This window comes from Pomacea canaliculata, linkage group LG11 (genome assembly GCF_003073045.1).
Source record: "Pomacea canaliculata isolate SZHN2017 linkage group LG11, ASM307304v1, whole genome shotgun sequence".
NCBI classification, from domain to species: domain Eukaryota; kingdom Metazoa; phylum Mollusca; class Gastropoda; order Architaenioglossa; family Ampullariidae; genus Pomacea; species Pomacea canaliculata.
This window is the reverse complement of record NC_037600.1, coordinates 1,113,213-1,126,150: the sequence shown is the minus strand read 5'-3', so window position 1 is coordinate 1,126,150 and position 12,938 is coordinate 1,113,213.

The window sequence follows — 12,938 nt, the reverse complement described above, 5'->3', positions numbered from 1 at the left end:
ACTGTTTGTTGTAATATTATGTGTCCGTGTTTTTGGTAGATGGCATAGAACGTGTCGCCATAGCTGGCTGCAGCACGTCCGGGTATGCGAGAAGGGGATGGCCCTGAGCCAATTCCACACCCTAGTTCGTTCCCTGGCCACGGTGGTCTGCCAGTTTATGGCCCTTAATTATCACGTGCCTATGCTTCCCTTCCTGCTCTGGTCTCTTTGGTTCTCTTTGCGGTGATGGAAGACTATTTTCCCACGGTGGTGCGGACACGATGTTCAGGCTATACGGCTGTGCCTCTGTGTGTAACGTGTATTAATTCTCGCGACGCTGGGCCCTGTTTTTTTATGGGTAGGGAAAGGTTCTGGAGGTTTCTCGAAGCCTACAGAAACCTGGCCACACAGGTAGTATGTGGACTGGGAAGACGGCGGGCGGAGAGACCTGTGCCCGTCTTGGGAGTAGTCGGGGTTTGGCCACTGCTGTGTGGACTGTCGCTGGGAATGGCGTGGTTCTAGAAGAGCAGGTTCCAGGCAACCAGTCCGTATTTTCCCCGCGTTTGTTGTGAGATAGAACAAAGCCGGTCACGCGCCGTTGGGGGAGTAGGCTTACTGTAATCTTTACTTTGTCTGTTTCCACCCGGATGGCTACCCTGCCCAGTATGCAGCGTGTCGGTGTGTGACCCAGAGTGCTGGACTGCGCGGCCTGTGCATGCGCGCAGGCGTTGTGCATAGGTGTGATGCGCGCTGGTGTATTAGATGCAAGGCTGGAAGTGTGATCGTTGCTGTCACGGGGTGGTGAATTTACTTTTTAGGTATGTTTGGTAGCGGAGTCATTCTTTAATTTGGTTTTTTCTTATAATTGCTGCTTAGCCTTTTAACAATAAAGCAGCGTGATTTGATGCTTACCACTGGTAGTGCGTCGCGTGCAGACCCCCCCCCCCCATCCTTTTTTACGTAATGTGCGAGTGCGAACGCCGCTTTCCTGTCAGCAGGGAGTTGGCCCCCCCAACGCCGACATCTTCCGCGCCACTGCTATGACGTAAGAAAATTAGTCATACAGAGCCGCGTCAGCGCTTCGCGCGAGCTGCCTCTTCCCTGACCACACGGGAAACGTAAAATAACATGAATCTAACTAGATTCGGACTCAATCGCGATCGGTTAGGTGAGGTGTCCACCTTAGTCGCCTCTTACGACATACCTGGCGTGACGACACGGCGCCCTGTTCTTACAATGCTCGCTAGGCAAGCATTACCCCGGGGTCACACGAGGGGAGAGTTAGTTATACTCGTTCATTTTACATATTGTAGTGAGGCATTCTTGTGTTTAAACAACTGTTTGTCCTTCACTCTTATGTTCTTGAATGATAAGTGGGGAAGCTCATTAGAAATTGAGAAAAAACTCTTTTTGTAATTTTGTTGCGTCGTGGTGTTGGCTTTGTTATGATGACAAACAGAAAGTAACACATTTTAATACAAGTTTGTATAGATGTTCTTATGATGATATATTTGTGCTTAGGACTGTGTGTCTATAGTAACAAGTGTGTGTGTTTGTGTGTTACAGGAGATGGGTGACAGCTATTAACCAACACCCGTCACGCCTACTGACAAAAAACGAGTGCTTGTCACTCTAGTAAGGGCCCCTGGTGTAACCCGCCTGACTGTGCCACAGCAACCTCAACAGTCCTGATTTAAATGGAAAGGAATTGGCGTACACCTACTACCTGATTTCCTCGGAGGAAGCTAAAGCCACTGGTAACAGCCACCCTTGTCCTGCCTGTACTCACTGCTTACACCGCCAGTCCCACTGTTCACTGTTCACTACAGGTTCCACTGATGATGTGAGCCTCATGTCATAATCTTTCGTAATGCTAGCATCTGACCCTAGGTGCAGCATACTTACATGTACTTTGATGGTTACTGTTGAGTATATTGTCTGGGGATTCTAGGTATACACGTGTCATGTATTACTTCTTTCAGATTTGCATTTCTTGGAATAAACTAACATGTTTACAAACGTGAAGTCTAAGTTAATTAAGTAATTTAGCATTAATTGTGTCTGGGTTGTAGTAACGTGTCATCAACTATATATTAGCTATACACCTGATAGGTTCATAGTAAACGTGTCATGAACTACTATATTAGCTAGACCCTAAACACGGATACTGATGTATCCACACTGGCTGTTCATTATTGCTTACTGACCGATGACTGACCATGACTCAAGTGCACATTCTCTAATTGTTTAGTGTTAAAAGGCTGCAAGTTTATTGGTGTGTTAATGTGTCAAAACTTTACCGTATCCTGCAGGTTGCTTTATTCAAAACAAAATCTGACCCTTTTCACAAAGCTATCAGCGAAGCTTACTTTCGTTGTAAACAATAGAACTAATTCCAAGAATGAACAGATATTTTCATAAAGACAATAATAATAAGTAGTATTATTAATTTATATTGTCAGTAGTATTATAAGAGGTATTATAATTATTTATAAGTAGTATTATCAGTAGCTTATTAAACTAAGTAAATTTAAGTAGTATCGATATATTTACTTTGCAAAGTAAGTATAATTATACAGTAGTATTGTTGGTATTTGCCGCTTGACTAAATGTAATGACATGACTATGTACTCATGTTACCTCCCACTTTAAACTAATGTAATGGTAGTTGATACATCACATCTCTTACTTAATTGCTACAAACAAATAAACTATTTTAATAATTTGTTCACACACTCTTGAAGAGCTCTAACAGCAAATGCCGCTAGCAAAAATGCGACACACACCTATATCTCTGACACACCTGTGATTCTCTGTGTACACTTCACTACAAACTTTCTGTTACAATATTACAGTAAGAGAGCAGGTTTCAGCAGTTGTTGTTACTCCTCCTTCTACGGGGCTTGATGTAGATTTGCTTGTGCGCTTTAGTAACTGCTGTAATTCGGCTTGTGTGCTGTTAATATTGCATTTGTTGTGCTTTGTATTGCTAGTATTTTACATTATTTTGTATTTACTAAACTTCTGGAGGACTGTTGCCTGCACTGCCTCGCTGTGTTGTATTCAAAAAATGTTCACGTGACGCTTTGCTTAATAAGTATTTGTCCTAAACTGAAGCCATCTCCTGTTGTTTATTTGAAAGAGTGCGCATGTCCGCGGGAAGTCTTTGACACTCTGTCTGTCTGTCTGTCTGTCTGTCTGTCTGTCATGTCTGTCTGTCGTCTGTCTGTCTGTCTGTCTGTCTGTCTGTCTGTCTTGTCTGTGTCTGTCTGTCTGTCTGTCTGTGTTTACTCACTTTTTCCATCTTTCGATTCCTTTATATCCTTTTCTTCACTCGTCACACACTCTTTAGTCCTAATATTACAGTTTTCAAGAAAATAATATTTCTGTAACCTGTCCAACCAAGCCCGTCCTTTGCTGAAGTTTGACTGAGGTGTGCAGTTGTTGCACTGGTCTTTATTTTATCTCCACTTCACTTGTTTCCTCTACAAACACGTGACTTTGGATACACGGGAAGAAAGAAACTCAGAGTCGTTAGTCAGTTTTTCATCTGTCACCGGGATGCCGGCCATCCTCCAAGTGCCTGAAGGACAGTCTTCGACAGGTGTCGTGCCGTGTACACACGCTTCCCTGACACACTGATCACAGTCCATTAAACATGTTTGTAAACATTCATTCGCTGAGATTATAGAGAGAGTTCAATAAACAATCTGTCATCATTATCAACATCACTGTGGATTTCTAGGGCACAAGAACATCTCTAATGCTTAAAGCAGGGAGGATAGTGATTTAGTTGAAGGAAATAAGTATTATTTCAAACATCAGTGAAGTTGTCCAGCGTACACTCCATGTTCCAGCTTGCTATATCGCCTTCGGTTATCGTTCGCAGTTTGGAAGTGTGCCCTCACAGATAACCTTTGACCTGGTTGATAATATTACTTGTGTCGTCTCACTGCCAATCGCAAGAGGAAGAAGGTTGGCATGTTACACAGAATAGAATGGTGCTACCATAGCAACTCAGATGATGAAGAGACACGAGCTGAAGTGTCTGGAGCTCGTCAAGTGGCCGAACACAATGCTTCAAGATTTCTACCCCGGGTGACAAAGACCATCAAGAGCTCGCTCGGCGTCACACCACCATACCAATAGAAAATCATTAATGTGTCCTAACGCAAATAGCATAACAAGGTAAAATAATAAAGGTCTTAACATGAAACAAGCTAACCTAATGTATGCACCAACACACAAAATACACCGTAACATAATAATAACTGTACACACCAAGACAAACCAAAATGAACAAAATGAACATAAACTTCAGACTATTTGTTAATATCAAGAGAGAGCGAGAAACACTTGTTCTTGCTGATCAAACAAATAATTATAAACTACTCATCTTAGTAGGCCGTCTTTAAATTTCTTCAGTTTACAAAAGAAACTTAAAAGTAGAAAACTATTGCAGACAACCACTAATTATCTTTCAAATTTTATGGACAGGGCGTTCTTTCTTAAGAGAAAATGGAAAGTGTTTACTAAAGAATGCACAACCAAAACAAACAGAATTCCTTGACATATCTGCCTTAGAATTTTTTTCATGTAAGAATTTCTTTTATAATAAGGCAGCGTATAATGATTAAAAAGCGAGGACCGTGCACTATTATGGGATATGTTCAATAGAACATGTGGATGGTTGAACACTGCAGCTTGTGAGAGACTGAAATCATGAGCGTGAAGGGTTTGCAGTCCTTGTTGTCCCTGCTTCTTCAGTGGGACAACAAACTACAGACATTGTTCACAAGTGTCGGTATCAGAATGATAAAATAAAGGCTGGCGCCTACCCATGCAAATGCGGCAACATTGTTGCTACCAACAACAAAAATACAACAGTATCAACTACCAAACATACTCTTGACCAAATAAATCTTACCTGAATGGCATGTATTTCACACTTTACAAAGTCATTTCTACAATTAAGAGGCAAAACCTCTTCAACTGTCCTTTGCTTTCAAATAAAATAAACTGCTTTAGTTATCTTGAACAGCAAACGAGCCAGGAGACAGGAAAGACAATTTCTTCTACCTTTGCGGGAAACTGCAATAACTGAGATCGTCCTATTTATAGCCTACATGTGTAGATAAAATGACAAATCTTTATTGATGGGGCAACAGAAAAAGCAAGAGTTATGTTGTTTGACATCTAGCTCTCGACTACGTGCAGAAAATTTAAAAATACATAAATTTGAAACAAGCGATTAAAGGCAGACAGAGAAATACAATATGTACAAACATGGTGATTGAATGTGAACTGCCAGGTGTGTTAGTTGGCTAGAGGACTGGCTACATGCGCTCCATGTTTGTCTGTCCGGTGCGAGTAGTCAAAGAAGTCTACAGGTAAGTTAATCACTTATGAGAACACAGGTAGCCACTCATACTGCGTTCCAGTTCTAAACACGAGTGAACCCCAGACTGGACGTGTAGACACTGCATACCTCCCTCATAGACATGCACTGGAGTCCAGGTAGTTTTCACAAGAATACCCGAAACATTCTAAACTGTCTTCATCTTTAACATGGCGCAAAACAATTTCTGGTTGTTACACTTGTCAGCTGCATTTGTACTGTAGTGTAGATTATTGTATACTCTACACAGACTTCACCACTCTTCTGTATTCCTGTTGCTTTGTCCTACTTGTGATCCTGTCTCATGACCGAACCCAGACTGTGTGAATGGAATATACTTACATGCTTTTGTGCTTGATGTGGTGTCCCGCAATGGTCAGTGTAGTTTAATACTTGATACTCTCATTCTCCTGACACATGGTGTCATTGACACAGCAGGAGAAAAAAAGATAATGTCGACTGTCGATGTGTCTTTAGCTCAAGTGAAGGAAGCACCTTACATGTCTGTCGTGTTCAGTAATATCAGTAAAACATTGCAAACAGTCCCTAGTCTGTCTAGTGTAGGGTGCACAGACTTGGTTGCTTAATTAAACACAGTTAAATGATTTTAATGTATGTCACTGAATAAAAATATCATTTCTAAAACTTTTATCAGGTTATATTATTTATCTTCTAGTAACCATGACAGTGCGAGTTGTTTGCATATTTTATAATATAACAAAATGCGCAAGATTTCATCTGAGTTGTTTACTCTTTGCTAGTAGTGACTAAGTATTGAAATGTCAACGGTTATTACACCTACATGTACACCTACACCTACAGGTACTCACAAGATTTTATTTAAATGTTAACGACATAAAGAAGAATCTGAACTTCATTTTTATTGATTTGAGTAGTATTGTGAGTCCGGCGACAACAGTGAGTGTGCCATGTACATGTCCTCCACGTGTGAGTGTCAAACCTGGTCAGCCGTGTGGACAGGAGAGTGCTATACTGCTGTCATCACACTCTTCCCGGAGCAACTTCACCTGCTACACACGGCGCCTCCCACACTGTATGTCACCGGACCGCCCGGTACAGGTAAAACTGTGGTGCTGCTGATGATGGGTATAAAATGGCTGATTGATGGTCACGACGTCTACATTGTCAGTACTTGTGATGATAGTCGTGCAGCGAGCATCATGCTGTATCACCTGTTGCTGCAGACAGTAAAGACACAACAGTCAGCAGGTGTATCAACCGGTCAGCCTCACCTCCTGCAGTATGACCTGTTTAGAGGTAAAGACGTGGAGAATGCCGTCAACGACTTGTCACAGGCAGCAAGAGGAGGGTCGTTGTACGTCATCGCTGATGTGATGTGAGTAGTACAGTGTGTGGTGTGATGATAGACACACAGGTAGATGTCGCTCGCTTTGATATCGTAATTACCACCAGGTGATAATACCTCAATGGTTGTGACACCTGATGGACGTGTTGTGATGCTGGTCAAAGTAGATTTGTTGTGCTACATCTGTTGTTACACATATTGTGTAGCAACACGTGGCATTATTTCAACGTTTATAGTATGAATGATGACGTCATTTTAATGATGTAATAAGCGATACACATACATTAACACAGATATCAGTGACAGTACACGGTGTAACACCTGTATCTCATCCTCTCTCACACTCATATCAGTGAAAGGTCACACGTCAAGATTTTCTATGACAAGCTGCTGACACAAGTTCCCCATCTCCATCTCTGGGCGGCAAGTTGTTACCATGGAGACGCACCCGCCGGCTGGCAAGAGGAATATTTAACCAGACCCCTCCGCTCTCCACCGGCCGTCGTCAGGGAAGTCGAGCGGGACGAGATGATCGCTCACCACCTTGCTGTGAAGTCCTACATTGAGCGAGGTGTGACCGACCACACAGACGGCCGCCAGTCAGACCACTGGATCACCGAAGTCCGAAGGTCACCCAGATGGCCAGCCACGTGACTGTGTGACGTGTGGTGGCGAGGTGGTCAGCTTCCTACACAGTCTCCGTGTTGGTGTTACGGTAGTGTGAGTAGTGTGTAGTGTAACGTCTGTTGACAGGTCAAGAGTTCACGGTGTGCTGAATAACGAGAAGTGAGACTTAGTCCTGTGAGGAAGATAGTGAGTTGGTCACGCGTTGTAATACATGCAAACTTTGTAAAGCGCATACTCACACTCCTAAGGACCATGCTCCTAACTCCTAGGAACAAGAACAATGACAATGACAATGACAATGACAATGACAATTCTTTATTTACGAGAGGTAAAATAAGCAAGAAAACGCTTTTTTCCATTTAGCCCTCGCCCTTTACAGGGAAGGAAATTAACTACATAATTGAAGTAATTAAAAATTATAGAAAAATTGAAGTAAACATAAAGAAAGGTGGATATGTACAAAAGTGGTGGTTAAGAAAAAATATGTATATATTTACAAGGTTTCCTGGAGTTGGGAGGAGTCTCTAGAGGCCTCATCTTTATGTCTTGAAAGTATTTAGAACGTGTGCGGACGTTTCACCACCGGACGTTTCACCGCCGGACGTTTCGGAGTCGGACGTTTTGCCGCATTAGGTCAGAGAGAGAGAGAGAGCTTACTTACTTCTCAAAGAATGAAAGTAACTACTAGATTACACAATAATTCTTTATTTCAAACAAATTTTACACACAGACTTCACAGACAGTTCACTTTGATTGTCACAGATTATGCGCAACAGCTTTGAGAAAAAACATTGATACAATGGCGAGAGAAATGTGTGAGCTAACGGTTCACATGAGGAGGGATAGTGAGAGAGAGTTCACTGATACATTGATACAATGGCGAGAGAAATGTGTGAGCTAAGGGGCGTCACACACTTGACTTCGGCTAAAGGTCCCGAGTGAAATGCCGAAATGAAGTGCCCCGCGCCGAAACGTCCGGCGGCGAAACGCCGGTCAGCAAAATGTCCGACTCCGAAACGTCCAGCGGCGAAACGTCCGGTGGGCAAAACGTCCGGCTCCGAAACGTCCGTCGGCGAAAAGTCCGTGTACCGAGTATTTCAGCCTTGATTTAAAAAGGTCTTGTATAGGGATGGCAATATTCAGTTTTGGAGAGGTTCTACAGTTATTGGAGGAAAATAGTAGACAGTCTTGGCGATAGCCTACCTGTCAGTATTATATGCATGAAAATTCATTTATTAAATGTAAGTCTGTCTTTTAGAGGAAGGACGCCTACAGAGGTGAAGTCACGTGGGTCTATTGTCGGTTTTAGCAGCACGGCTTTGACAGCTCGCCTCTCGACACGTGCTCGAGGTTTGATGGAAGCTCCACTAGCGGAGTTCCAGAGGGTGGATGAGTAGTCAATGATTGGTGTCCAGTCACTTAATCTCCAGACACTTCATCCCCGACACTTAATCCCCGACACTTCATCCCCTAGACTTTCAATCCCTAAGCACTTAATCCCCGACACTTAATACCCAGACACTAAATCTTTATAAATCAAGTGTAACCTATAATAGATTGTTGGATGCAGTTAGAGAGCTAATGCCTAATGCAGGCCCAGGGTATGTGAAGTGACGATGACGAAGACGACGAGTTATTTGGAATGGTCAGATGCCTCCCAGCACTTGCCTATGTACGTGAAGAAGACATTGTCGATTCCTTCGAATTGCTTGCAGAGTCAATGCCACAACATGATCGCATGCCGGAACTTCTATCCTACTTCGAGCATACGTATATATGTATATATTGTTAAAGAACATTAATTTTACTAACTTATATAAACTTCAACTAATGTTGTAGATGTTCAAATGATGTTGAAGTTAAAAGCATGATTTGAATTTGAATTTCAATTAAATTTTTCGCTGACTTCATAATTTTTTTAGTTAAGGATTTAGTTTAGGGATTAAGTGTCTGGGGATTAAGTGCTTAGGGATTAAAAGTCTAGGGGGTTAAGTGTCGGGGATTAAGTGTCGGGGATGAAGTGTCTGGGGATTAAGTGACTGGGAACCTCAATGACTGACTGCATGTGGGTGGTATAGACGAGTTTTCTTGTGTGGGGTTAGGAAATGTTTAATTCTTGACAGCTGGTAGACTTTCTTGGAGATGGTTTTGTTTGTGGTTGAGATGTGTTAGGTACACAGTAGTAACAATGGTCAATGGTAACACCCAAGAGTTTGTGGAACTGTACTTCCATTATTGATTGAGCGCCGATTTGGATAGTAGGAAATGGGGTGGCTAGGTTTTGTCTTTTGTGTCTGGTTGTTAGAAGCATGACTTCAGTTTTCTGGGGGTTGAGGGACATGTGGTTGAATCAGTCCAAGCCTGGAGCTCGTCAGCGCTCAGCTGTAGGAGGGAAGCAAGTGGCTGTTGGTGGTGAGCGTGTGTTGTGGTGTCGTCTGCAAACATTTCACAAGATTGGGATATGTGGAGAGGAAGATCGTTTATGTATATGGAGAAAAGCAGAGGTCCTAAAACTGACCCTTGGGGGACACCAAATTTAACTTGAAGAGGATCAGACATGGACAGCAAAACAAACAAATAACATATGAACTATGAAAGAATAAACGGTATTACTAATGATGAATAAAAACATACAGAAAACGCAAAGAAGAACCAAGTAACAAGAACTGAGAGAACCTTGATATTATAAAAGAAAGACGAGCAGGGAGACAGAATGTGACGGACGGCGCGTAGTTATGACATCTTTCTATCCACGTGTCTGTCAGTGTGTACGCTGTGTCTCTTACATGTGACTAACAGAAGAAACTAACTTTGAATGTTAACAGAGAATGTCACGACTGCCTCAACCACTGTCCCCTTCACCACCGGCGGCACACCACCGCCCTGCCTGCAGTGGAGAGACGTGCTGGTGATGTACTCGAACGACTTCAATGAAAACTCGGGTATGATGAAGGGACTTCAAGAAGCGGGTATCCCAGTGCGGATGATGAAGGACGATGACACCGAGGACGTGGCCACGGCCCGCAGTGACGTGGTGTGGGTGGCCTACGGAGATCGTGTTCGTGGTCTGGAGAGAAAAGTCGTCGTCTGTGTGTCTGATGTTCTTGACAGTGTCAGCCTCCGACTTTACTGCTTGTCTCGTTGTACGGCACAACTTATGTTGGTCCTCACACCCGACACCTGTTGTATTCTTGTGTCTGAACCTAGTACATCAACACTTGTTTTTAGTTGTTGTTCTCTTCCTCTCAGTCTTTCCGGACGTCATCAACACACCTCTCATCACTAAAAATCAAAGCGACAACAGATGGCGGCGCGTATTTCAGTCGCCAAAGGTTACACAGCCTGTCGCCACTTCACCTCATAATACATTTGATGTATTTTCTCACACCACGAGCTCCACTTCCAGTTGACACAACAGCTATCGCCAATAACATCATCAGTAACATCAAGGCCTCCATAGTGTATTTGTCCTCTAGATATCAGGGTAATGGATAATGGTTAAAAAGTCTTATGACTAAGGCATTCTACTGTCTTGTTATTCAATCAAACAATGAAATATGACTTATTTTACCTCATACGGTGAAGGTGACCAGCTAAATACGGTTCTAATAAGACAGGCTGATTGATTAGTTGTCTTTGTGTGTGTGTGTGTGTGGGCGTGTGTATGTGTCGACTGGAATTTGCGAATGTATACGTATGTAGTTCCGATTATCAATCAGCTGAGTGTATGTGGAGTGTACAAACATAGATGGCTGTGCGGTGCTGTGGTAGACATGTGTGAGTTGAGTCCAGACACAGCCCCTCAGAGCTCTCGTCAACTTTGCCGTCCACACTGTTCATTCCACCCACGCACCTACAGTAAGACTAGTTCTAATCACATCCTTACTACAAACACTATATCTTGTCACCAATTTAAAGTAAATTACATTTGTCTTTACTCCTTTTCGATTCTTAATAAATTAATTTGAGTAACATATATTCTCACAAAACATGGGGACTAGGAAGCTCGACTCCCTGTACGCAGCTATTCTAGGCAGCTTCCGAGTCTTTGTGGAATCTTCAAAACTATTTTCATTGGACATCATTTGGCACTGTGAGGGAAGAGGGAGTGAGGAGGAAACCCCTGAAGGTCGGCCTCACGAACAGGGCAAACATAAATTGTCTCAGGAGAGGGTCTGAATTCGAGACATTAAACTGCAGTGGTAGCAAACAAGTGTTTTAGTTATCTACCAGCTGTCTAGAACCTTCTTTATTTAGCCTTCTGACATTCAATCCTTTATTGCATTCGTTCTTCCAGTGAATGAGGCAGTGAGCATTTCGTTCAGTTAAGCACTCTTCCATAAGTTGTGCTCACTATCATGCATTCTTATCGTACAGCAAAGGGAGACAACCAGACTTCTTCAACAATCAGGGGGGACAACCCATGTCCCTGACAATATTGCATATTCTATTTTGTGTCCTGTCAGTTCCCACATGATTTCCTTTGCTCACTCTCAGGCATTACACACTTGTTTTCACCTTACACGTGCCTGCTTCTGACCATCCTGTGACTACAGACCACGCTGTACTTGTAAACAGTTTCTCCATTTTCGTATTCAGCCGTAGAATGGATAGTTATTTTTCATTAAAATATTTTATTCCACTTAAATCCTATATGTTCCTTCTGCTGTTCTGTGTGAATGCCTGAAAACAGGAATTTATAGATCATATGATCACAAACACAAACACTGTGGTAAGTAAACAACACAAGGTGTTACTTTATTTGTATTTTATCAAATCAAGAACTTTCAGCCAGCTGTTATGTGAACCACAAAGAGGCGATGTGGACATCTGTGCAAGAAGCTAACCCACGTAAATGGCTGAATAAAAAGTTACAAACATCTCAAATATTGCCAAATATCAAATGTTGGCAAGCATTTTTCACACGTACAAAATAACAGTGACAAATCCGGCAGAAAACACACTCACTCACACACACTCACCAAATTTTCCATAAACAAGTAAAAAAAAAAAAAAAAAAGAGGTTCACTCGCCAACTTTCTCTAGTCATTGTCCTGTTGTGGGCTACGCAGGATGTGAGGCCAGGCTAGTCCTGGGTGTTGTCTGTCCATCTCTTGTCTCCCTTTTGTCCCTGTACCTTTCCCTGCAGGATCCTTGTCCCAATACCGTTCCCTGCAGGATCCCGCAACTGTCAAGCGGTGCAAGCTGACACTAAGACTGTCCTAAGACTCTCCAACCCCTACCCTCATCCATCTTTACCGACTTCTCATCATAAGGGCTCGTCAACTGGTGCCAGTCAAGGGCTGAATGAATAAATAAACAACAATGACACTTGGAAAAGTGAAAGAGGACTGTCGTTTTTCACCTACACAAGTCAGTGATGTAGTTATTTGCTGGTGAAATAAACGATGAAAACAAAATCCAGTACATGGTGGCAGTTGGCATAAAGGATAGTTTGATAAAGGCCTGCTTGCCTTTGTTGATAAGCAAAATAAATATTTGTTACTGCATTCCTCTGAGTTACAACACAGGCTGGTTGTTGCCTTTTAGAGGCTCAACAACTGCTTGATGCACTAGGGAGGCGACAATAAGAGGAAAATGTTTATG